The following is a 24,779-nucleotide window of genomic DNA, read 5'->3' as shown; positions in this document are numbered from 1 at the left end:
GAAGAGTGGTGGAGGTCCCAGTGGAATAAAAAGACAATATCAATGCCCCTTGGAAAAGTGGTGCAGGTCCCAGTGGAATAAAAAGACAATATCAATACCCCTTGGAAGAGACGTGGAGGTCACAGTAGCTTAACAAGACGATTTTAATGCCCCCTTGGAAGAGATGTGGAGTTCAGAGTGGTTTAACAAGACGGTTTTAATGCCCCTTGGTAGAGACGTGGAGGTCACAGTAGCTTAACAATACGGTTTTAATGCCCCTTGGAAGAGACGTTGTGTTCAGAGCGGTTTAACAAGACGGTTTTAATGCCCCTTGGAAGAGAAGTGGAGGTCACAGTAGCTTAACAAGACGGTTTTAATGCCCCTTGGAAGAGACGTGGAGGTCACAGTAGCTTAACAAGACAGTTTTAATGCCCCTTGGAAGAGACGTGGAGTTCAGAGTGGTTTAACAAGACGGTTTTAATGCCCCTTGGAAGAGACGTCGAGGTCACAGTGGAATAAAAAGACAATATCAATGCCACTTGGAAGAGTGGTAGAGGTCGCAGTGGAATAAAAAGACAATATCAATGCCCCATGGAAGAGTGGTGGAGGTCCCAGTGGAATAAAAAGACAATATCAATGACCCTTGGAAGAGACGTGGAGGTTACAGTAGCTTAAAAAGACGATTTTAATGCCCCTTGGAAGAGACGTGGAGTTCAGAGTGGTTTAACAAGACGGTTTTAATGCCCCTTGGTAGAGACGTGGAGGTCACAGGAGCTTAACAATACGGTTTTAATGCCCCTTGGAAGAGACGTTGAGTTCAGAGCGGTTTAACAAGACGGTTTTAATGCCCCTTGGAAGAGACGTGGAGGTCACAGTAGCTTAACAAGATGGCTTTAATGCCCCTTGGAAGAGACGTGGAGTTCAGAGTGGTTTAACAAGATAGTTTTAATGCCCCTTGGAAGAGACGTGGAGGTCACAGTAGCTTAACAAGACGGTTTTAATGCCCATTGGAAGAGACGTGGAGTTCAGAGTGGTTTAACAAGACGGTTTTAATGCCCCTTGGAAGAGACGTGGAGGTCCCAGTGGAATAAAAAGACAATATCAATGCCCCTTGGAAGAGTGGTGGAGGTCCCAGTGGAATAAAAAGACAATATCAATGCCCCTTGGAAGAGTGGTGGAGGTCCCAGTGGAATAAAAAGACAATATCAATGCCCCTTTAAAGAGACGTGGAGGTCATAGTAGCTTAACAAGACGATTTTAATGCCCCTTGGAAGAGACGTGGAGTTCATAGTGGTTTAACAAGACAGTTTTAATGCCCCTTGGAAGAGACGTGGAGATCACAGTAGCTTAACAAGATGGTTTTAATGCCCCTTTGAAGAGACGTGGAGTTCAGAGTGGTTTAACAATACGGTTTTAATGCCCCTTGGAAGAGACGTGGAGGTCACAGTAGCTTAACAAGACAGCTTTAATGCCCCTTGGAAGAGACGTGGAGTTCAGAGTGGTTTAACAAGACGGTTTTAATGCCCCTTGGAAGAGACGTGGAGGTCACAGTAGCTTAACAAGACGGTTTTAATGCCCCTTGGAAGAGACGTGGAGTTGAGAGTGGTTTAACAAGACAGTTTTAATGCCCCTTGGAAGAGACGTGGAGGTCACAGTGGAATAAAAAGACAATATCAATGCCACTTGGAAGAGTGGTAGAGGTCGCAGTGGAATAAAAAGACAATATCAATGACCCTTGGAAGAGACGTGGAGGTCACAGTAGCTTAACAAGACGATTTTAATGCCCCTTGGAAGAGACGTGGAATTCAGAGTGGTTTAACAAGACGGTTTTAATGCCCCTTGGAAGAGACGTGGAGGTCACAGTAGCTTAACAAGACGGTTTTAATGCCCCTTCGAAGAGACGTGGAGTTCAGAGTGGTTTAACAAGACGGTTTTAATGCCCCTTGGAAGAGACGTGGAGGTCACAGTAGCTTAACAAGACGGTTTTAATGCCCCTTGGAAGAGACGTGGAGTTCAGAGTGGTTTAACAAGACGGTTTTAATGCCCCTTGGAAGAGACGTGGAGTTCATAGTGGTTTAACAAGACGGTTTTAATGCCCCTTGGAAGAGACGTGGAGTTCATAGTGGTTTAACAAGACGGTTTTAATGCCCCTTGGAAGAGACGTGGAGATCACAGTAGCTTAACAAGATGGTTTTATTGCCCCTTTGAAGAGACGTGGAGTTCAGAGTGGTTTAACAAGACAGTTTTAATGCCCCTTGGAAGAGACGTGGAGTTCAGAGTGGTTTAACAAGACGGTTTTAATGCCCCTTGGAAGAGACGTGGAGTTCATAGTGGTTTAACAAGACGGTTTTAATGCCCCTTGGAAGAGACGTGGAGGTCACAGTAGCTTAACAAGATGGTTTTAATGCCCCTTTGAAGAGACGTGGAGTTCAGAGTGGTTTAACAAGACGGTTTTAATGCCCCTTGGAAGAGACGTGGAGGTCACAGTAGCTTAACAAGACGGCTTTAATGCCCCTTGGAAGAGACGTGGAGTTCAGAGTGGTTTAACAAGACAGTTTTAATGTCCCTTGGAAGAGACGTGGAGGTCACAGTAGCTTAACAAGATGGTTTTAATGCCCCTTGGAAGAGACGTGGAGTTCAGAGTGGTTTAACAAGACGGTTTAAATGCCCCTTGGAAGAGACGTTGAGGTCCCAGTGGAATAAAAAGACAATATCAATGCCCCTTGGAAGAGTGGTGGAGGTCCCAGTGGAAGAAAAAGACAATATCAATGCCCCTTGGAAGAGTGGGGGAGGTCCCAGTGGAATAAAAAGACAATATCAATGCCCCTTGGAAGAGACGTGGAGGTCACAGTAGCTTAACAAGACAATTTTAATGCCCCCTTGGAATAGACGTGGAGTTCAGAGTGGTTTATTAAGACGGTTTTAATGCCCCTTGGTAGAGACGTGGAGGTCACAGTAGCTTAACAATAAGTTTGTAATGCCCCTTGGAAGAGACGTTGAGTTCAGAGCGGTTTAACAAGACGGTTTTAATGCCCCTTGGAAGAGAAGTGGAGGTCACAGTAGCTTAACAAGACGGTTTTAATGCCCCTTGGAAGAGACGTGGAGGTCACAGTAGCTTAACAAGACAGTTTTAATGCCCCTTGGAAGAGACGTCGAGTTCAGAGTGGTTTAACAAGACGGTTTTAATGCCCCTTGGAAGAGACGTGGAGGTCACAGTGGAATAAAAAGACAATATCAATGCCACTTGGAAGAGTGGTGGAGGTCGCAGTGGAATAAAAAGACAATATCAATGCCCCTTGGAAGAGTGGTGGAGGTTCCAGGGGAACAAAAAGACAATATCAATGCCCCTTGGAAGAGTGGTGGAGGTCCCAGTGGAATAAAAAGACAATATCAATGACCCTTGGAAGAGACGTGGAGGTTACAGTAGCTTAAAAAGACGATTTTAATGCCCCTTGGAAGAGACGTGGAGTTCAGAGTGGTTTAACAAGACGGTTTTAATGCCCCTTGGAAGAGACGTGGAGTTCAGAGTGGTTTAACAAGACGGTTTAAATGCCCCTTGGAAGAGACGTGGAGTTCAGAGTGGTTTAACAAGACGGTTTTAATGCCCCTTGGAAGAGACGTGGAGTTCAGAGTGGTTTAACAAGACGGTTTTAATGCCCCTTGGAAGAGACGTGGAGGTCCCAGTGGAATAAAAAGACTATATCAATGCCCATTGGAAGAGTGGTGGAGGTCCCAGTGGAATAAAAAGACAATATCAATGCCCCTTGGAAGAGTGGTGGAGGTCCCAGTGGAATAAAAAGACAATATCAATGCCCCTTGGAAGAGAAGTGGAGGTCACAGTAGCTTAACAAGACGATTTTAATGCCCCCTTGGAAGAGACGTGGAGTTCAGAGTGGTTTAACAAGACGGTTTTAATGCCCCTTGGTAGAGAGGTGAAGGTCACAGTAGGTTAACAATACGGTTTTAATGCCCCTTGGAAGACACGTTGAGTTCAGAGCGGTTTAACAAGACGGTTTTAATGCCACTTGGAAGAGACGTGGAGGTCACAGTAGCTTAACAAGACGGTTTTAATGCCCCTTGGAAGAGACGTGGAGTTGAGAGTGGTTTAACAAGACGGTTTTAATGCCCCTTGGAAGAGACGTGGAGGTCACAGTGGAATAAAAAGACAATATCAATGCCACTTGGAAGAGTGGTAGAGGTCGCAGTGGAATAAAAAGACAATATCAATGCCCCTTGGAAGAGTGGTGGAGGTCCCAGGGGAACAAAAAGACAATATCAATGACCCTTGGAAGAGTGGTGGAGGTCCCAGTGGAATAAAAAGACAATATCAATGACCCTTTGAAGAGACGTGGAGGTCACAGTAGCTTAACAAGACGATTTTAATGCCCCTTGGAAGAGACGTGGAATTCAGAGTGGTTTAACAAGACAATTTTAATGCCCCTTGGAAGAGACGTGGAGGTCACAGTAGCTTAACAAGACGGTTTTAATGCCCCTTCGAAGAGACGTGGAGTTCAGAGTGGTTTAACAAGATGGTTTTAATGCCCCTTGGAAGAGACGTGGAGGTCACAGTAGCTTAACAAGACGGTTTTAATGCCCCTTGGAAGAGACGTGGAGTTCAGAGTGGTTTAACAAGACGGTTTTAATGCCCCTTGGAAGAGACGTGGAGTTCATAGTCGTTTAACAAGACGGTTTTAATGCCCCTTGGAAGAGACGTGGAGATCACAGTAGCTTAACAAGATGGTTTTATTGCCCCTTTGAAGAGACGTGGAGTTCAGAGTGGTTTAACAAGATGGTTTTAATGCCCCTTGGAAGAGACGTGGAGGTCACAGTAGCTTAACAAGACGGTTTTAATGCCCCTTGGAAGAGACGTGGAGTTCAGAGTGGTTTAACAAGACGGTTTTAATGCCCCTTGGAAGAGACGTGGAGTTCATAGTGGTTTAACAAGACGGTTTTAATGCCCCTTGGAAGAGACGTGGAGGTCACAGTAGCTTAACAAGATGGTTTTAATGCCCCTTTGAAGAGACGTGGAGTTCAGAGTGGTTTAACAAGACGGTTTTAATGCCCCTTGGAAGAGACGTGGAGGTCACAGTAGCTTAACAAGACGGCTTTAATGCCCCTTGGAAGAGACGTGGAGTTCAGAGTGGTTTAACAAGATGGTTTTAATGTCCCTTGGAAGAGACGTGGAGGTCACAGTAGCTTAACAAGATGGTTTTAATGCCCCTTGGAAGAGACGTGGAGTTCAGAGTGGTTTAACAAGACGGTTTAAATGCCCCTTGGAAGAGACGTTGAGGTCCCAGTGGAATAAAAAGACAATATCAATGCCCCTTGGAAGAGTGGTGGAGGTCCCAGTGGAATAAAAAGACAATATCAATGCCCCTTGGAAGAGTGGGGGAGGTCCCAGTGGAATAAAAAGACAATATCAATGCCCCTTGGAAGAGACGTGGAGGTCACAGTAGTTTAACAAGACGATTTTAATGCCCCCTTGGAATAGACGTGGAGTTCAGAGTGGTTTATCAAGACGGTTTTAATGCCCCTTGGTAGAGACGTGGAGGTCACAGTAGCTTAATAATAAGTTTGTAATGCCCCTTGGAAGAGACGTTGAGTTCAGAGCGGTTTAACAAGACGGTTTTAATGCCCCTTGGAAGAGAAGTGGAGGTCACAGTAGCTTAACAAGACGGTTTTAATGCCCCTTGGAAGAGACGTGGAGGTCACAGTAGCTTAACAAGACAGTTTTAATGCCCCTTGGAAGAGACGTGGAGTTCAGAGTGGTTTAACAAGATGGTTTTAATGCCCCTTGGAATAGACGTGGAGGTCACAGTGGAATAAAAAGACAATATCAATGCCACTTGGAAGAGTGGTGGAGGTCGCAGTGGAATAAAAAGACAATATCAATGCCCCTTGGAAGAGTGGTGGAGGTCCCAGGGGAACAAAAAGACAATATCAATGCCCCTTGGAAGAGTGGTGGAGGTCCCAGTGGAATAAAAAGACAATATCAATGACCCTTGGAAGAGACGTGGAGGTTACAGTAGCTTAAAAAGACGATTTTAATGCCCCTTGGAAGAGACGTGGAGTTCAGAGTGGTTTAACAAGACGGTTTTAATGCCCCTTGGAAGAGACGTGGAGTTCAGAGTGGTTTAACAAGACGGTTTAAATGCCCCTTGGAGGAGACGTGGAGTTCAGAGTGGTTTAACAAGATGGTTTTAATACCCCTTGGAAGAGACGTGGAGGTCACAGTAGCTTAACAAGATGGTTTTAATGCCCCTTTGAAGAGACGTGGAGTTCAGAGTGGTTTAAAAAGACGGTTTTAATGCCCCTTGGAAGAGACGTGGAGGTCACAGTAGCTTAACAAGACGGTTGTAATGCCCCTTGGAAGAGACGTGGAGTTCAGAGTGGTTTAACAAGACGGTTTTAATGCCCCTTGGAAGAGACGTGGAGGTCCCAGTGGAATAAAAAGACTATATCAATGCCCCTTGGAAGAGTGGTGGAGGTCCCAGTGGAATAAAAAGACAATATCAATGCCCCTTGGAAGAGTGGTGGAGGTCCCAGTGGAATAAAAAGACAATATCAATGCCCCTTGGAAGAGAAGTGGAGGTTACAGTAGCTTAAAAAGACGATTTTAATGCCCCTTGGAAGAGACGTGGAGTTCAGAGTGGTTTAACAAGACGGTTTTAATGCCCCTTGGAAGAGACGTGGAGTTCAGAGTGGTTTAACAAGACGGTTTAAATGCCCCTTGGAAGAGACGTGGAGTTCAGAGTGGTTTAAAAAGACGGTTTTAATGCCCCTTGGAAGAGACGTGGAGGTCACAGTAGCTTAACAAGATGGTTTTAATGCCCCTTTGAAGAGACGTGGAGTTCAGAGTGGTTTAAAAAGACGGTTTTAATGCCCCTTGGAAGAGACGTGGAGTTCAGAGTGGTTTAACAAGACGGTTTTAATGCCCCTTGGAAGAGACGTGGAGGTCACAGTGGAATAAAAAGACAATATCAATGCTACTTGGAAGAGTGGTGGAGGTCGCAGTGGAATAAAAAGACAATATCAATGCCCCTTGGAAGAGTGGTGGAGGTCCCAGGGGAACAAAAAGACAATATCAATGCCCCTTGGAAGAGTGGTGGAGGTCCCAGTGGAATAAAAAGACAATATCAATGACCCTTGGAATAGACGTGGAGGTCCCAGTGGAATAAAAAGACTATATCAATGCCTCTTGGAAGAGTGGTGGAGGTCCCAGTGGAATAAAAAGACCATATCAATGCCCCTTGGAAGAGTGGTGGAGGACCCAGTGGAATAAAAAGACAATATCAATGCCCCTTGGAAGAGAAGTGGAGGTCACAGTAGCTTAACAAGACGATTTTAATGCCCCCTTGGAAGAGACGTGGAGTTCAGAGTGGTTTAACAAGACGGTTTTAATGCCCCTTGGTAGAGAGGTGAAGGTCACAGTAGCTTAACAATACGGTTTTAATGCCCCTTGGAAGAGACGTTGAGTTCAGAGCGGTTTAACAAGACGGTTTTAATGTCCCTTGGAAGAGACGTGGAGGTCACAATAGCTTAACAAGACGGTTTTAATGTCCCTTGGAAGAGACGTGGAGGTCACAATAGCTTAACAAGATGGTTTTAATGCCCCTTTGAAGAGACGTGGAGTTCAGAATGGTTTAACAAGACGGTTTTAATGCCCCTTGGAAGAGACGTGGAGGTCACAGTAGCTTAACAATACGGCTTTAATGCCCCTTGGAAGAGACGTGGAGTTCAGAGTGGTTTAACAAGACGGTTTTAATGCCCCTTGGAAGAGACGTGGAGGTCACAGTAGCTTAACAAGACGGTTTTAATGCCCCTTAGAAGAGACGTGGAGTTCAGAGTGGTTTAATAAGACGGTTTTAATGCCCCTTGGAAGAGACGAGGAGGTCCCAGTGGAATAAAAAGACAATATCAATGCCCCTTGGAAGAGTGGTGGAGGTCCCAGTGGAATAAAAAGACAATATCAATGCCCCTTGGAAGAGTGGTGGAGGTCCCAGTGGAATAAAAAGACAATATCAATGCCCCTTGGAAGAGACGTGGAGGTCACAGTAGCTTAACAAGACGGTTTTAATGCCCCTTGGAAGAGACGTGGAGTTCAGAGTGGTTTAACAAGACGGTTTTAATGCCCCTTGGAAGAGACGTGGAGGTCACAGTAGCTTAACAAGACAGTTTTAATGCCCCTTGGAAGAGACGTGGAGTTCACAGTGGTTTAACAAGACGGTTTTAATGCCCCTTGAAAGAGACGTGGAGTTCAGAGTGGTTTAACAAGACGGTTTTAATGCCCCTTGGAAGAGACGTGGAGTTCAGAGTGGTTTAACAAGACAGTTTTAATGCCCCTTGGAAGAGAAATGGAGGTCAAAGTAGCTTAACAAGATGGTTTTAATGCCCCTTTGAAGAGACGTGGAGTTCAGAGTGGTTTAACAAGACGGTTTTAATGCCCCTTGGAAGAGACGTGGAGGTCACAGTAGCTTAACAAGATGGCTTTAATGCCCCTTGGAAGAGACATGGAGTTCAGAGTGGTTTAACAAGACGGTTTTAATGCCCCTTGGAAGAGACGTGGAGGTCACAGTAGCTTAACAAGACGGTTTTAATGCCCCTTGGAAGATACGTGGAGTTCAGAGTGGTTTAACAAGACGGTTTTAATGCCCCTTGGAAGAGACGTGGAGGTCACAGTGGAATAAAAAGACAATATCAATGCCACTTGGAAGAGTGGTGGAGGTTGCAGTGGAATAAAAAGACAATATCAATGCCCCTTGGAAAAGTGGTGGAGGTCCCAGGGGAACAAAAAGACAATATCAATGCCCCTTGGAAGAGTGGTGGAGGTCCCAGTGGAATAAAAAGACAATATCAATGACACTTGGAAGAGTGGTGGAGGTCGCAGTGGAATAAAAAGACAATATCAATGCCCCTTGGAAGAGTGGTGGAGGTCCCAGGGGAAGAAAAAGACAATATCAATGCCCCTTGGAAGAGTGGTGGAGGTCCCAGTGGAATAAAAAGACAATATCAATGACCCTTGGAAGAGACGTGGAGGTCACAGTAGCTTAACAAGACGATTTTAATGCCCCTTGGAAGAGACGTGGAGTTCAGAGTGGTTTAACAAGACGGTTTTAATGCCCCTTGGAAGAGACGTGGAGGTCACAGTAGCTTAACAAGACGGTTTTAATGCCCCTTGGAAGAGACGTGGAGTTCAGAGTGGTTTAACAAGACGGTTTTAATGCCCCTTGGAAGAGACGTGGAGGTCACAGTGGAATAAAAAGACAATATCAATGCCACTTGGAAGAGTGGTGGAGGTTGCAGTGGAATAAAAAGACAATATCAATGCCCCTTGGAAAAGTGGTGGAGGTCCCAGGGGAACAAAAAGACAATATCAATGCCCCTTGGAAGAGTGGTGGAGGTCCCAGTGGAATAAAAAGACAATATCAATGACACTTGGAAGAGTGGTGGAGGTCGCAGTGGAATAAAAAGACAATATCAATGCCCCTTGGAAGAGTGGTGGAGGTCCCAGGGGAAGAAAAAGACAATATCAATGCCCCTTGGAAGAGTGGTGGAGGTCCCAGTGGAATAAAAAGACAATATCAATGACCCTTGGAAGAGACGTGGAGGTCACAGTAGCTTAACAAGACGGTTTTAATGCCCCTTGGAATAGACGTGGAGTTCAGAGTGGTTTAACAAGACGGTTTTAATGCCCCTTGGTAGAGAGGTGAAGGTCACAGTAGCTTAACAATACGGTTTTAATGCCCCTTGGAAGAGACGTTGAGTTCAGAGCGGTTTAACAAGACGGTTTTAATGCCACTTGGAAGAGAAGTGAAGTGGAGGTCACAGTAGCTTAACAAGACGGTTTTAATGCCCCTTGGAAGAGACGTGGAGTTCAGAGTGGTTTAACAAGACGGTTTTAATGTCCCTTGGAAGAGACGTGGAGGTCACAATAGCTTAACAAGATGGTTTTAATGCCCCTTTGAAGAGACGTGGAGTTCAGAATAGTTTAACAAGACGGTTTTAATGCCCCTTGGAAGAGACGTGGAGGTCACAGTAGCTTAACAAGACGGCTTTAATGCCCCTTGGAAGAGACGTGGAGTTCAGAGTGGTTTAACAAGACGGTTTTAATGCCCCTTGGAAGAGACGTGGAGGTCACAGTAGCTTAACAAGACGGTTTTAATGCCCCTTAGAAGAGACGTGGAGTTCAGAGTGGTTTAATAAGACGGTTTTAATGCCCCTTGGAAGAGACGAGGAGGTCCCAGTGGAATAAAAAGACAATATCAATGCCCCTTGGAAGAGTGGTGGAGGTCCCAGTGGAATAAAAAGACAATATCAATGCCCCTTGGAAGAGTGGTGGAGGTCCCAGTGGAATAAAAAGACAATATCAATGCCCCTTGGAAGAGACGTGGAGGTCACAGTAGCTTAACAAGACGGTTTTAATGCCCCTTGGAAGAGACGTGGAGTTCAGAGTGGTTTAACAAGACGGTTTTAATGCCCCTTGGAAGAGACGTGGAGGTAACAGTAGCTTAACAAGACAGTTTTAATGCCCCTTGGAAGAGACGTGGAGTTCACAGTGGTTTAACAAGACGGTTTTAATGCCCCTTGAAAGAGACGTGGAGTTCAGAGTGGTTTAACAAGACGGTTTTAATGCCCCTTGGAAGAGACGTGGAGTTCAGAGTGGTTTAACAAGACAGTTTTAATGCCCCTTGGAAGAGAAATGGAGGTCAAAGTAGCTTAACAAGATGGTTTTAATGCCCCTTTGAAGAGACGTGGAGTTCAGAGTGGTTTAACAAGACGGTTTTAATGCCCCTTGGAAGAGACGTGGAGGTCACAGTAGCTTAACAAGATGGCTTTAATGCCCCTTGGAAGAGACATGGAGTTCAGAGTGGTTTAACAAGACGGTTTTAATGCCCCTTGGAAGAGACGTGGAGGTCACAGTAGCTTAACAAGACGGTTTTAATGCCCCTTGGAAGATACGTGGAGTTCAGAGTGGTTTAACAAGACGGTTTTAATGCCCCTTGGAAGAGACGTGGAGGTCACAGTGGAATAAAAAGACAATATCAATGCCACTTGGAAGAGTGGTGGAGGTTGCAGTGGAATAAAAAGACAATATCAATGCCCCTTGGAAAAGTGGTGGAGGTCCCAGGGGAACAAAAAGACAATATCAATGCCCCTTGGAAGAGTGGTGGAGGTCCCAGTGGAATAAAAAGACAATATCAATGACACTTGGAAAAGTGGTGGAGGTCGCAGTGGAATAAAAAGACAATATCAATGCCCCTTGGAAGAGTGGTGGAGGTCCCAGGGGAAGAAAAAGACAATATCAATGCCCCTTGGAAGAGTGGTGGAGGTCCCAGTGGAATAAAAAGACAATATCAATGACCCTTGGAAGAGACGTGGAGGTCACAGTAGCTTAACAAGACGATTTTAATGCCCCTTGGAAGAGACGTGGAGTTCAGAGTGGTTTAACAAGACGGTTTTAATGCCCCTTGGAAGAGACGTGGAGGTCACAGTAGCTTAACAAGACGGTTTTAATGCCCCTTGGAAGAGACGTGGAGTTCAGAGTGGTTTAACAAGACGGTTTTAATGCCCCTTGGAAGAGACGTGGAGGTCACAGTGGAATAAAAAGACAATATCAATGCCACTTGGAAGAGTGGTGGAGGTTGCAGTGGAATAAAAAGACAATATCAATGCCCCTTGGAAAAGTGGTGGAGGTCCCAGGGGAACAAAAAGACAATATCAATGCCCCTTGGAAGAGTGGTGGAGGTCCCAGTGGAATAAAAAGACAATATCAATGACACTTGGAAGAGTGGTGGAGGTCGCAGTGGAATAAAAAGACAATATCAATGCCCCTTGGAAGAGTGGTGGAGGTCCCAGGGGAAGAAAAAGACAATATCAATGCCCCTTGGAAGAGTGGTGGAGGTCCCAGTGGAATAAAAAGACAATATCAATGACCCTTGGAAGAGACGTGGAGGTCACAGTAGCTTAACAAGACGGTTTTAATGCCCCTTGGAAGAGACGTGGAGTTCAGAGTGGTTTAACAAGACAGTTTTAATGCCCCTTGGTAGAGAGGTGAAGGTCACAGTAGCTTAACAATACGGTTTTAATGCCCCTTGGAAGAGACGTTGAGTTCAGAGCGGTTTAACAAGACGGTTTTAATGCCACTTGGAAGAGAAGTGAAGTGGAGGTCACAGTAGCTTAACAAGATGGTTTTAATGCCCCTTGGAAGAGACGTGGAGTTCAGAGTGGTTTAACAAGACGGTTTTAATGTCCCTTGGAAGAGACGTGGAGGTCACAATAGCTTAACAAGATGGTTTTAATGCCCCTTTGAAGAGACGTGGAGTTCAGAATGGTTTAACAAGACGGTTTTAATGCCCCTTGGAAGAGACGTGGAGGTCACAGTAGCTTAACAAGACGGCTTTAATGCCCCTTGGAAGAGACGTGGAGTTCAGAGTGGTTTAACAAGACGGTTTTAATGCCCCTTGGAAGAGACGTGGAGGTCACAGTAGCTTAACAAGACGGTTTTAATGCCCCTTAGAAGAGACGTGGAGTTCAGAGTGGTTTAATAAGATGGTTTTAATGCCCCTTGGAAGAGACGAGGAGGTCCCAGTGGAATAAAAAGACAATATCAATGCCCCTTGGAAGAGTGGTGGAGGTCCCAGTGGAATAAAAAGACAATATCAATGCCCCTTGGAAGAGTGGTGGAGGTCCCAGTGGAATAAAAAGACAATATCAATGCCCCTTGGAAGAGACGTGGAGGTCACAGTAGCTTAACAAGACGGTTTTAATGCCCCTTGGAAGAGACGTGGAGTTCAGAGTGGTTTAACAAGACGGTTTTAATGCCCCTTGGAAGAGACGTGGAGGTCACAGTAGCTTAACAAGACAGTTTTAATGCCCCTTGGAAGAGACGTGGAGTTCACAGTGGTTTAACAAGACGGTTTTAATGCCCCTTGAAAGAGACGTGGAGTTCAGAGTGGTTTAACAAGACGGTTTTAATGCCCCTTGGAAGAGACGTGGAGTTCAGAGTGGTTTAACAAGACAGTTTTAATGCCCCTTGGAAGAGAAATGGAGGTCAAAGTAGCTTAACAAGATGGTTTTAATGCCCCTTTGAAGAGACGTGGAGTTCAGAGTGGTTTAACAAGACGGTTTTAATGCCCCTTGGAAGAGACGTGGAGGTCACAGTAGCTTAACAAGATGGCTTTAATGCCCCTTGGAAGAGACATGGAGTTCAGAGTGGTTTAACAAGACGGTTTTAATGCCCCTTGGAAGAGACGTGGAGGTCACAGTAGCTTAACAAGACGGTTTTAATGCCCCTTGGAAGATACGTGGAGTTCAGAGTGGTTTAACAAGACGGTTTTAATGCCCCTTGGAAGAGACGTGGAGGTCACAGTGGAATAAAAAGACAATATCAATGCCACTTGGAAGAGTGGTGGAGGTTGCAGTGGAATAAAAAGACAATATCAATGCCCCTTGGAAAAGTGGTGGAGGTCCCAGGGGAACAAAAAGACAATATCAATGCCCCTTGGAAGAGTGGTGGAGGTCCCAGTGGAATAAAAAGACAATATCAATGACACTTGGAAGAGTGGTGGAGGTCGCAGTGGAATAAAAAGACAATATCAATGCCCCTTGGAAGAGTGGTGGAGGTCCCAGGGGAAGAAAAAGACAATATCAATGCCCCTTGGAAGAGTGGTGGAGGTCCCAGTGGAATAAAAAGACAATATCAATGACCCTTGGAAGAGACGTGGAGGTCACAGTAGCTTAACAAGACGATTTTAATGCCCCTTGGAAGAGACGTGGAGTTCAGAGTGGTTTAACAAGACGGTTTTAATGCCCCTTGGAAGAGACGTGGAGGTCACAGTAGCTTAACAAGACGGTTTTAATGCCCCTTGGAAGAGACGTGGAGTTCAGAGTGGTTTAACAAGACGGTTTTAATGCCCCTTGGAAGAGACGTGGAGGTCACAGTGGAATAAAAAGACAATATCAATGCCACTTGGAAGAGTGGTGGAGGTTGCAGTGGAATAAAAAGACAATATCAATGCCCCTTGGAAAAGTGGTGGAGGTCCCAGGGGAACAAAAAGACAATATCAATGCCCCTTGGAAGAGTGGTGGAGGTCCCAGTGGAATAAAAAGACAATATCAATGACACTTGGAAGAGTGGTGGAGGTCGCAGTGGAATAAAAAGACAATATCAATGCCCCTTGGAAGAGTGGTGGAGGTCCCAGGGGAAGAAAAAGACAATATCAATGCCCCTTGGAAGAGTGGTGGAGGTCCCAGTGGAATAAAAAGACAATATCAATGACCCTTGGAAGAGACGTGGAGGTCACAGTAGCTTAACAAGACGGTTTTAATGCCCCTTGGAAGAGACGTGGAGTTCAGAGTGGTTTAACAAGACGGTTTTAATGCCCCTTGGAAGAGACGTGGAGGTCACAGTAGCTTAACAAGACGGTTTTAATGCCCCTTGGAAGAGACGTGGAGTTCAGAGTGGTTTAACAAGACGGTTTTAATGCCCCTTGGAAGAGACGTGGAGTTCATAGTGGTTTAACAAGACGGTTTTAATGCCCCTTGAAAGAGACGTGGAGGTGACAGTAGCTTAACAAGATGGTTTTATTGCCCCTTTGAAGAGACGTGGAGTTCAGAGTGGTTTAACAAGACGGTTTTAATGCCCCTTGGAAGAGACGTGGAGGTCACAGTAGCTTAACAAGACGGCTTTAATGCCCCTTGGAAGAGACGTGGAGTTCAGAGTGGTTTAAAAAGACAGTTTTAATGCCCCTTGGAAGAGACGTGGAGGTCACAGTAGCTTAACAAGACGGTTTTAATGCCCCTTGGAAGAGATGTGGAGTTCAGAGTGGTTTAACAAGATGGTTTAAATGCCCCTTGGAAGAGACGTGGAGGTCACAGTGGAATAAAAAGACAATATCAATGCCCCTTGGAAGAGTGGTGGAGGTCCCAGTGGAATAAAAAGACAATATCAATGCCCCTTGGAAGAGTGGTGCAGGTCCCAGTGGAATAAAAAGACAATATCAATACCCCTTGGAAGAGACGTGGAGGTCACAGTAGCTTAACAAGACGATTTTAATGCCCCCTTGGAAGAGATGTGGAGTTCAGAGTGGTTTAACAAGACGGTTTTAATGCCCCTTGGTAGAGACGTGGAGGTCACAGTAGCTTAACAATACGGTTTTAATGCCCCTTGGAAGAGACGTTGTGTTCAGAGCGGTTTAACAAGACGGTTTTAATGCCCCTTGGAAGAGAAGTGGAGGTCACAGTAGCTTAACAAGACGGTTTTAATGCCCCTTGGAAGAGACGTGGAGGTCACAGTAGCTTAACAAGACAGTTTTAATGCCCCTTGGAAGAGACGTGGAGTTCAGAGTGGTTTAACAAGACGGTTTTAATGCCCCTTGGAAGAGACGTCGAGGTCACAGTGGAATAAAAAGACAATATCAATGCCACTTGGAAGAGTGGTAGAGGTCGCAGTGGAATAAAAAGACAATATCAATGCCCCATGGAAGAGTGGTGGAGGTCCCAGTGGAATAAAAAGACAATATCAATGACCCTTGGAAGAGACTTGGAGGTTACAGTAGCTTAAAAAGACGATTTTAATGCCCCTTGGAAGAGACGTGGAGTTCAGAGTGGTTTAACAAGACGGTTTTAATGCCCCTTGGTAGAGACGTGGAGGTCACAGGAGCTTAACAATACGGTTTTAATGCCCCTTGGAAGAGACGTTGAGTTCAGAGCGGTTTAACAAGACGGTTTTAATGCCCCTTGGAAGAGACGTGGAGGTCACAGTAGCTTAACAAGATGGCTTTAATGCCCCTTGGAAGAGACGTGGAGTTCAGAGTGGTTTAACAAGATAGTTTTAATGCCCCTTGGAAGAGACGTGGAGGTCACAGTAGCTTAACAAGACGGTTTTAATGCCCATTGGAAGAGACGTGGAGTTCAGAGTGGTTTAACAAGACGGTTTTAATGCCCCTTGGAAGAGACGTGGAGGTCCCAGTGGAATAAAAAGACAATATCAATGCCCCTTGGAAGAGTGGTGGAGGTCCCAGTGGAATAAAAAGACAATATCAATGCCCCTTGGAAGAGTGGTGGAGGTCCCAGTGGAATAAAAAGACAATATCAATGCCCCTTTAAAGAGACGTGGAGGTCATAGTAGCTTAACAAGACGATTTTAATGCCCCTTGGAAGAGACGTGGAGTTCATAGTGGTTTAACAAGACGGTTTTAATGCCCCTTGGAAGAGACGTGGAGATCACAGTAGCTTAACAAGATGGTTTTAATGCCCCTTTGAAGAGACGTGGAGTTCAGAGTGGTTTAACAATACGGTTTTAATGCCCCTTGGAAGAGACGTGGAGGTCACAGTAGCTTAACAAGACAGCTTTAATGCCCCTTGGAAGAGACGTGGAGTTCAGAGTGGTTTAACAAGACGGTTTTAATGCCCCTTGGAAGAGACGTGGAGGTCACAGTAGCTTAACAAGACGGTTTTAATGCCCCTTGGAAGAGACGTGGAGTTGAGAGTGGTTTAACAAGACGGTTTTAATGCCCCTTGGAAGAGACGTGGAGGTCACAGTGGAATAAAAAGACAATATCAATGCCACTTGGAAGAGTGGTAGAGGTCGCAGTGGAATAAAAAGACAATATCAATGACCCTTGGAAGAGACGTGGAGGTCACAGTAGCTTAACAAGACGATTTTAATGCCCCTTGGAAGAGACGTGGAATTCAGAGTGGTTTAACAAGACGGTTTTAATGCCCCTTGGAAGAGACGTGGAGGTCACAGTAGCTTAACAAGACGGTTTTAATGCCCCTTCGAAGAGACGTGGAGTTCAGAGTGGTTTAACAAGACGGTTTTAATGCCCCTTGGAAGAGACGTGGAGGTCACAGTAGCTTAACAAGACGGTTTTAATGCCCCTTGGAAGAGACGTGGAGTTCAGAGTGGTTTAACAAGACGGTTTTAATGCCCCTTGGAAGAGACGTGGAGTTCAGAGTGGTTTAACAAGACGGTTTTAATGCCCCTTGGAAGAGACGTGGAGTTCATAGTGGTTTAACAAGACGGTTTTAATGCCCCTTGGAAGAGACGTGGAGATCACAGTAGCTTAACAAGATGGTTTTATTGCCCCTTTGAAGAGACGTGGAGTTCAGAGTGGTTTAACAAGACAGTTTTAATGCCCCTTGGAAGAGACGTGGAGTTCAGAGTGGTTTAACAAGACGGTTTTAATGCCCCTTGGAAGAGACGTGGAGTTCATAGTGGTTTAACAAGACGGTTTTAATGCCCCTTGGAAGAGACGTGGAGGTCACAGTAGCTTAACAAGATGGTTTTAATGCCCCTTTGAAGAGACGTGGAGTTCAGAGTGGTTTAACAAGACGGTTTTAATGCCCCTTGGAAGAGACGTGGAGGTCACAGTAGCTTAACAAGACGGCTTTAATGCCCCTTGGAAGAGACGTGGAGTTCAGAGTGGTTTAACAAGACAGTTTTAATGTCCCTTGGAAGAGACGTGGAGGTCACAGTAGCTTAACAAGATGGTTTTAATGCCCCTTGGAAGAGACGTGGAGTTTAGAGTGGTTTAACAAGACGGTTTAAATGCCCCTTGGAAGAGACGTTGAGGTCCCAGTGGAATAAAAAGACAATATCAATGCCCCTTGGAAGAGTGGTGGAGGTCCCAGTGGAAGAAAAAGACAATATCAATGCCCCTTGGAAGAGTGGGGGAGGTCCCAGTGGAATAAAAAGACAATATCAATGCCCCTTGGAAGAGACGTGGAGGTCACAGTAGCTTAACAAGACGATTTTAATGCCCCCTTGGAATAGACGTGGAGTTCAGAGTGGTTTATTAAGACGGTTTTAATGCCCCTTGGTAGAGACGTGGAGGTCACAGTAGCTTAACAATAAGTTTGTAATGCCCCTTGGAAGAGACGTTGAGTTCAGAGCGGTTTAACAAGACGGTTTTAATGCCCCTTGGAAGAGAAGTGGAGGTCACAGTAGCTTAACAAGACGGTTTTAATGCCCCTTGGAAGAGACGTGGAGGTCACAGTAGCTTAACAAGACAGTTTTAATGCCCCTTGGAAGAGACGTCGAGTTCAGAGTGGTTTAACAAGACGGTTTTAATGCCCCTTGGAAGAGACGTGGAGGTCACAGTGGAATAAAAAGACAATATCAATGCCACTTGGAAGAGTGGTGGAGGTCGCAGTGGAATAAAAAGACAATATCAATGCCCCTTGGAAGAGTGGTGGAGGTTCCAGGGGAACAAAAAGACAATATCAATGCCCCTTGGAAGAGTGGTGGAGGTCCCAGTGGAATAAAAAGACAATATCAATGACCCTTGGAAGAGACGTGGAGGTTACAGTAGCTTAAAAAGACGATTTTAATGCCCCTTGGAAGAGACGTGGAGTTCAGAGTGGTTTAACAAGACGGTTTTAATGCCCCTTGGAAGAGACGTGGAGTTCAGAGTGGTTTAACAAGACGGTTTAAATGCCCCTTGGAAGAGACGTGGAGTTCAGAGTGGTTTAACAAGACGGTTTTAATGCCCCTTGGAAGAGATGTGTAGGTCACAGTAGCTTAACAAGATGGTTTTAATGCCCCTTTGAAGAGACGTGGAGTTCAGAGTGGTTTAAAAAGACGGTTTTAATGCCCCTTGGAAGAGACGTGGAGGTCACAGTAGCTTAGCAAGACGGCTTTAATGCCCCCTGGAAGAGACGTGGAGTTCAGAATGGTTTAACAAGACGATTTTAATGCCCCTTGGAAGAGACGTGGAGGTCACAGTAGCTTAACAAGACGGTTTTAATGCCCCTTGGAAGAGACGTGGAGTTCAGAGTGGTTTAACAAGACGGTTTTAATGCCCCTTGGAAGAGACGTGGAGGTCCCAGTGGAATAAAAAGACTATATCAATGCCCATTGGAAGAGTGGTGGAGGTCCCAGTGGAATAAAAAGACAATATCAATGCCCCTTGGAAGAGTGGTGGAGGTCCCAGTGGAATAAAAAGACAATATCAATGCCCCTTGGAAGAGAAGTGGAGGTCACAGTAGCTTAACAAGACGATTTTAATGCCCCCTTGGAAGAGACGTGGAGTTCAGAGTGGTTTAACAAGACGGTTTTAATGCCCCTTGGTAGAGAGGTGAAGGTCACAGTAGGTTAACAATACGGTTTTAATGCCCCTTGGAAGACACGTTGAGTTCAGAGCGGTTTAACAAGACGGTTTTAATGCCACTTGGAAGAGACGTGGAGGTCACAGTAGCTTAACAAGACGGTTTTAATGCCCCTTGGAAGAGACGTGGAGTTGAGAGTGGTTTAACAAGACGGTTTTAATGCCCCTTGGAAGAGACGTGGAGGTCACAGTGGAATAAAAAGACAATATCAATGCCACTTGGAAGAGTGGTAGAGGTCGCAGTGGAATAAAAAGACAATATCAATGCCCCTTGGAAGAGTGGTGGAGGTCCCAGGGGAACAAAAAGACAATATCAATGACCCTTGGAAGAGTGGTGGAGGTCCCAGTGGAATAAAAAGACAATATCAATGACCCTTTGAAGAGACGTGGAGGTCACAGTAGCTTAACAAGACGATTTTAATGCCCCTTGGAAGAGACGTGGAATTCAGAGTGGTTTAACAAGACGGTTTTAATGCCCCTTGGAAGAGACGTGGAGGTCACAGTAGCTTAACAAGACGGTTTTAATGCCCCTTCGAAGAGACGTGGAGTTCAGAGTGGTTTAACAAGATGGTTTTAATGCCCCTTGGAAGAGACGTGGAGGTCACAGTAGCTTAACAAGACGGTTTTAATGCCCCTTGGAAGAGACGTGGAGTTCAGAGTGGTTTAACAAGACGGTTTTAATGCCCCTTGGAAGAGACGTGGAGTTCATAGTGGTTTAACAAGACGGTTTTAATGCCCCTTGGAAGAGACGTGTAGGTCACAGTAGCTTAACAAGATGGTTTTAATGCCCCTTTGAAGAGACGTGGAGTTCAGAGTGGTTTAACAAGACGGTTTTAATGCCCCTTGGAAGAGACGTGGAGGTCACAGTAGCTTAACAAGACGGCTTTAATGCCCCTTGGAAGAGACGTGGAGTTCAGAGTGGTTTAACAAGACGGTTTTAATGTCCTTTGGAAGAGACGTGGAGGTCACAGTAGCTTAACAAGATGGTTTTAATGCCCCTTGGAAGAGACGTGGAGTTCAGAGTGGTTTAACAACACGGTTTAAATGCCCCTTGGAAGAGACGTTGAGGTCCCAGTGGAATAAAAAGACAATATCAATGCCCCTTGGAAGAGTGGTGGAGGTCCCAGTGGAATAAAAAGACAATATCAATGCCCCTTGGAAGAGTGGGGGAGGTCCCAGTGGAATAAAAAGACAATATCAATGCCCCTTGGAAGAGACGTGGAGGTCACAGTAGTTTAACAAGACGATTTTAATGCCCCCTTGGAATAGACGTGGAGTTCAGAGTGGTTTATCAAGACGGTTTTAATGCCCCTTGGTAGAGACGTGGAGGTCACAGTAGCTTAATAATAAGTTTGTAATGCCCCTTGGAAGAGACGTTGAGTTCAGAGCGGTTTAACAAGACGGTTTTAATGCCCCTTGGAAGAGAAGTGGAGGTCACAGTAGCTTAACAAGACGGTTTTAATGCCCCTTGGAAGAGACGTGGAGGTCACAGTAGCTTAACAAGACAGTTTTAATGCCCCTTGGAAGAGACGTGGAGTTCAGAGTGGTTTAACAAGACGGTTTTAATGCCCCTTGGAAGAGACGTGGAGGTCACAGTGGAATAAAAAGACAATATCAATGCCACTTCGAAGAGTGGTGGAGGTCGCAGTGGAATAAAAAGACAATATCAATGCCCCTTGGAAGAGTGGTGGAGGTCCCAGGGGAACAAAAAGACAATATCAATGCCCCTTGGAAGAGTGGTGGAGGTCCCAGTGGAATAAAAAGACAATATCAATGACCCTTGGAAGGGACGTGGAGGTTACAGTAGCTTAAAAAGACGATTTTAATGCCCCTTGGAAGAGACGTGGAGTTCAGAGTGGTTTAACAAGACGGTTTTAATGCCCCTTGGAAGAGACGTGGAGTTCAGAGTGGTTTAACAAGACGGTTTAAATGCCCCTTGGAGGAGACGTGGAGTTCAGAGTGGTTTAACAAGATGGTTTTAATGCCCCTTGGAAGAGACGTGGAGGTCACAGTAGCTTAACAAGATGGTTTTAATGCCCCTTTGAAGAGACGTGGAGTTCAGAGTGCTTTAAAAAGACGGTTTTAATGCCCCTTGGAAGAGACGTGGAGGTCACAGTAGCTTAACAAGACGGTTTTAATGCCCCTTGGAAGAGACGTGGAGTTCAGAGTGGTTTAACAAGACGGTTTTAATGCCCCTTGGAAGAGACGTGGAGGTCCCAGTGGAATAAAAAGACTATATCAATGCCCCTTGGAAGAGTGGTGGAGGTCCCAGTGGAATAAAAAGACAATATCAATGCCCCTTGGAAGAGTGGTGGAGGTCCCAGTGGAATAAAAAGACAATATCAATGCCCCTTGGAAGAGAAGTGGAGGTTACAGTAGCTTAAAAAGACGATTTTAATGCCCCTTGGAAGAGACGTGGAGTTCAGAGTGGTTTAACAAGACGGTTTTAATGCCCCTTGGAAGAGACGTGGAGTTCAGAGTGGTTTAACAAGACGGTTTAAATGCCCCTTGGAAGAGACGTGGAGTTCAGAGTGGTTTAAAAAGACGGTTTTAATGCCCCTTGGAAGAGACGTGGAGGTCACAGTAGCTTAACAAGATGGTTTTAATGCCCCTTTGAAGAGACGTGGAGTTCAGAGTGGTTTAAAAAGACGGTTTTAATGCCCCTTGGAAGAGACGTGGAGTTCAGAGTGGTTTAACAAAACGGTTTTAATGCCCCTTGGAAGAGACGTGGAGGTCACAGTGGAATAAAAAGACAATATCAATGCTACTTGGAAGAGTGGTGGAGGTCGCAGTGGAATAAAAAGACAATATCAATGCCCCTTGGAAGAGTGGTGGAGGTCCTAGGGGAACAAAAAGACAATATCAATGCCCCTTGGAAGAGTGGTGGAGGTCCCAGTGGAATAAAAAGACAATATCAATGACCCTTGGAATAGACGTGGAGGTTACAGTAGCTTAAAAAGACGATTTTAATGCCCCTTGGAAGAGACGTGGAGTTCAGAGTGGTTTAACAAGACGGTTTTAATGCCCCTTGGAAGAGACGTGGAGGTCACAGTAGCTTAACAAGACGGTTTTAATGCCCCTAGGAAGAGACGTGGAGTTCAGAGTGGTTTAACAAGACGGTTTTAATGCCCCTTGGAAGAGACGTGGAGTTCATAGTCGTTTAACAAGACGGTTTTAATGCCCCTTGGAAGAGACGTGGAGATCACAGTAGCTTAACAAGATGGTTTTATTGCCCCTTTGAAGAGACGTGGAGTTCAGAGTGGTTTAACAAGATGGTTTTAATGCCCCTTGGAAGAGACGTGGAGGTCACAGTAGCTTAACAAGACGGTTTTAATGCCCCTTGGAAGAGACGTGGAGTTCAGAGTGGTTTAACAAGACGGTTTTAATGCCCCTTGGAAGAGACGTGGAGTTCATAGTGGTTTAACAAGACGGTTTTAATGCCCCTTGGAAGAGACGTGGAGGTCACAGTAGCTTAACAAGATGGTTTTAATGCCCCTTTGAAGAGACGTGGAGTTCAGAGTGGTTTAACAAGACGGTTTTAATGCCCCTTGGAAGAGACGTGGAGGTCACAGTAGCTTAACAAGACGGCTTTAATGCCCCTTGGAAGAGACGTGGAGTTCAGAGTGGTTTAACAAGACGGTTTTAATGTCCCTTGGAAGAGACGTTGAGGTCACAGTAGCTTAACAAGATGGTTTTAATGCCCCTTGGAAGAGACGTGGAGTTCAGAGTGGTTTAACAAGACGGTTTAAATGCCCCTTGGAAGAGACGTTGAGGTCCCAGTGGAATAAAAAGACAATATCAATGCCCCTTGGAAGAGTGGTGGAGGTCCCAGTGGAATAAAAAGACAATATCAATGCCCCTTGGAAGAGTGGGGGAGGTCCCAGTGGAATAAAAAGACAATATCAATGCCCCTTGGAAGAGACGTGGAGGTCACAGTAGCTTAACAAGACGATTTTAATGCCCCCTTGGAATAGACGTGGAGTTCAGAGTGGTTTATCAAGACGGTTTTAATGCCCCTTGGTAGAGACGTGGAGGTCACAGTAGCTTAATAATAAGTTTGTAATGCCCCTTGGAAGAGACGTTGAGTTCAGAGCGGTTTAACAAGACGGTTTTAATGCCCCTTGGAAGAGAAGTGGAGGTCACAGTAGCTTAACAAGACGGTTTTAATGCCCCTTGGAAGAGACGTGGAGGTCACAGTAGCTTAACAAGACAGTTTTAATGCCCCTTGGAAGAGACGTGGAGTTCAGAGTGGTTTAACAAGACGGTTTTAATGCCCCTTGGAAGAGACGTGGAGGTCACAGTGGAATAAAAAGACAATATCAATGCCACTTGGAAGAGTGGTGGAGGTCGCAGTGGAATAAAAAGACAATATCAATGCCCCTTGGAAGAGTGGTGGAGGTCCCAGGGGAACAAAAAGACAATATCAATGCCCCTTGGAAGAGTGGTGGAGGTCCCAGTGGAATAAAAAGACAATATCAATGACCCTTGGAAGAGACGTGGAGGTTACAGTAGCTTAAAAAGACGATTTTAATGCTCCTTGGAAGAGACGTGGAGTTCAGAGTGGTTTAACAGGACTGTTTTAATGCCCCTTGGAAGAGACGTGGAGTTCAGAGTGGTTTAACAAGACGGTTTAAGTGCCCCTTGGAAGAGACGTGGAGTTCAGAGTGGTTTAACAAGACGGTTTTAATGCCCCTTGGAAGAGACGTGGAGGTCACAGTAGCTTAACAAGATGGTTTTAATGCCCCTTTGAAGAGACGTGGAGTTCAGAGTGGTTTAAAAAGACGGTTTTAATGCCCCTTGGAAGAGACGTGGAGGTCACAGTAGCTTAACAAGACGGTTTTAATGCCCCTTGGAAGAGACGTGGAGTTCAGAGTGGTTTAACAAGACGGTTTTAATGCCCCTTGGAAGAGACGTGGAGGTCCCAGTGGAATAAAAAGACTATATCAATGCCCCTTGGAAGAGTGGTGGAGGTCCCAGTGGAATAAAAAGACAATATCAATGCCCCTTGGAAGAGTGGTGGAGGTCCCAGTGGAATAAAAAGACAATATCAATGCCCCTTGGAAGAGAAGTGGAGGTTACAGTAGCTTAAAAAGACGATTTTAATGCCCCTTGGAAGAGACGTGGAGTTCAGAGTGGTTTAACAAGACGGTTTTAATGCCCCTTGGAAGAGACGTGGAGTTCAGAGTGGTTTAACAAGACGGTTTAAATGCCCCTTGGAAGAGACGTGGAGTTCAGAGTGCTTTAACAAGACGGTTTTAATGCCTCTTGGAAGAGAAGTGGAGGTCACAGTAACTTAACAAGATGGTTTTAATGCCCCTTTGAAGAGACGTGGAGTTCAGAGTGGTTTAAAAAGACGGTTTTAATGCCCCTTGGAAGAGACGTGGAGGTCACAGTGGCTTAGCAAGACGGCTTTAATGCCCCCTGGAAGAGACGTGGAGTTCAGAATGGTTTAACAAGACGGTTTTAATGCCCCTTGGAAGAGACGTGGAGGTCACAGTAGCTTAACAAGACGGTTTTAATGCCCCTTGGAAGAGACGTGGAGTTCAGAGTGGTTTAACAAGACGGTTTTAATGCCCCTTGGAAGAGACGTGGAGGTCCCAGTGGAATAAAAAGACTATATCAATGCCCCTTGGAAGAGTGGTGGAGGTCCCAGTGGAATAAAAAGACCATATCAATGCCCCTTGGAAGAGT

This window comes from Phyllobates terribilis, unplaced genomic scaffold (genome assembly GCF_046119375.1).
Source record: "Phyllobates terribilis strain yellow unplaced genomic scaffold, ASM4611937v1 Scaffold_7__3_contigs__length_470593459, whole genome shotgun sequence".
In the NCBI taxonomy this organism is placed as follows: domain Eukaryota; kingdom Metazoa; phylum Chordata; class Amphibia; order Anura; family Dendrobatidae; genus Phyllobates; species Phyllobates terribilis.
The sequence above is the reverse complement of the archived record's forward strand: the minus strand, read 5'-3'. Positions refer to the sequence as shown.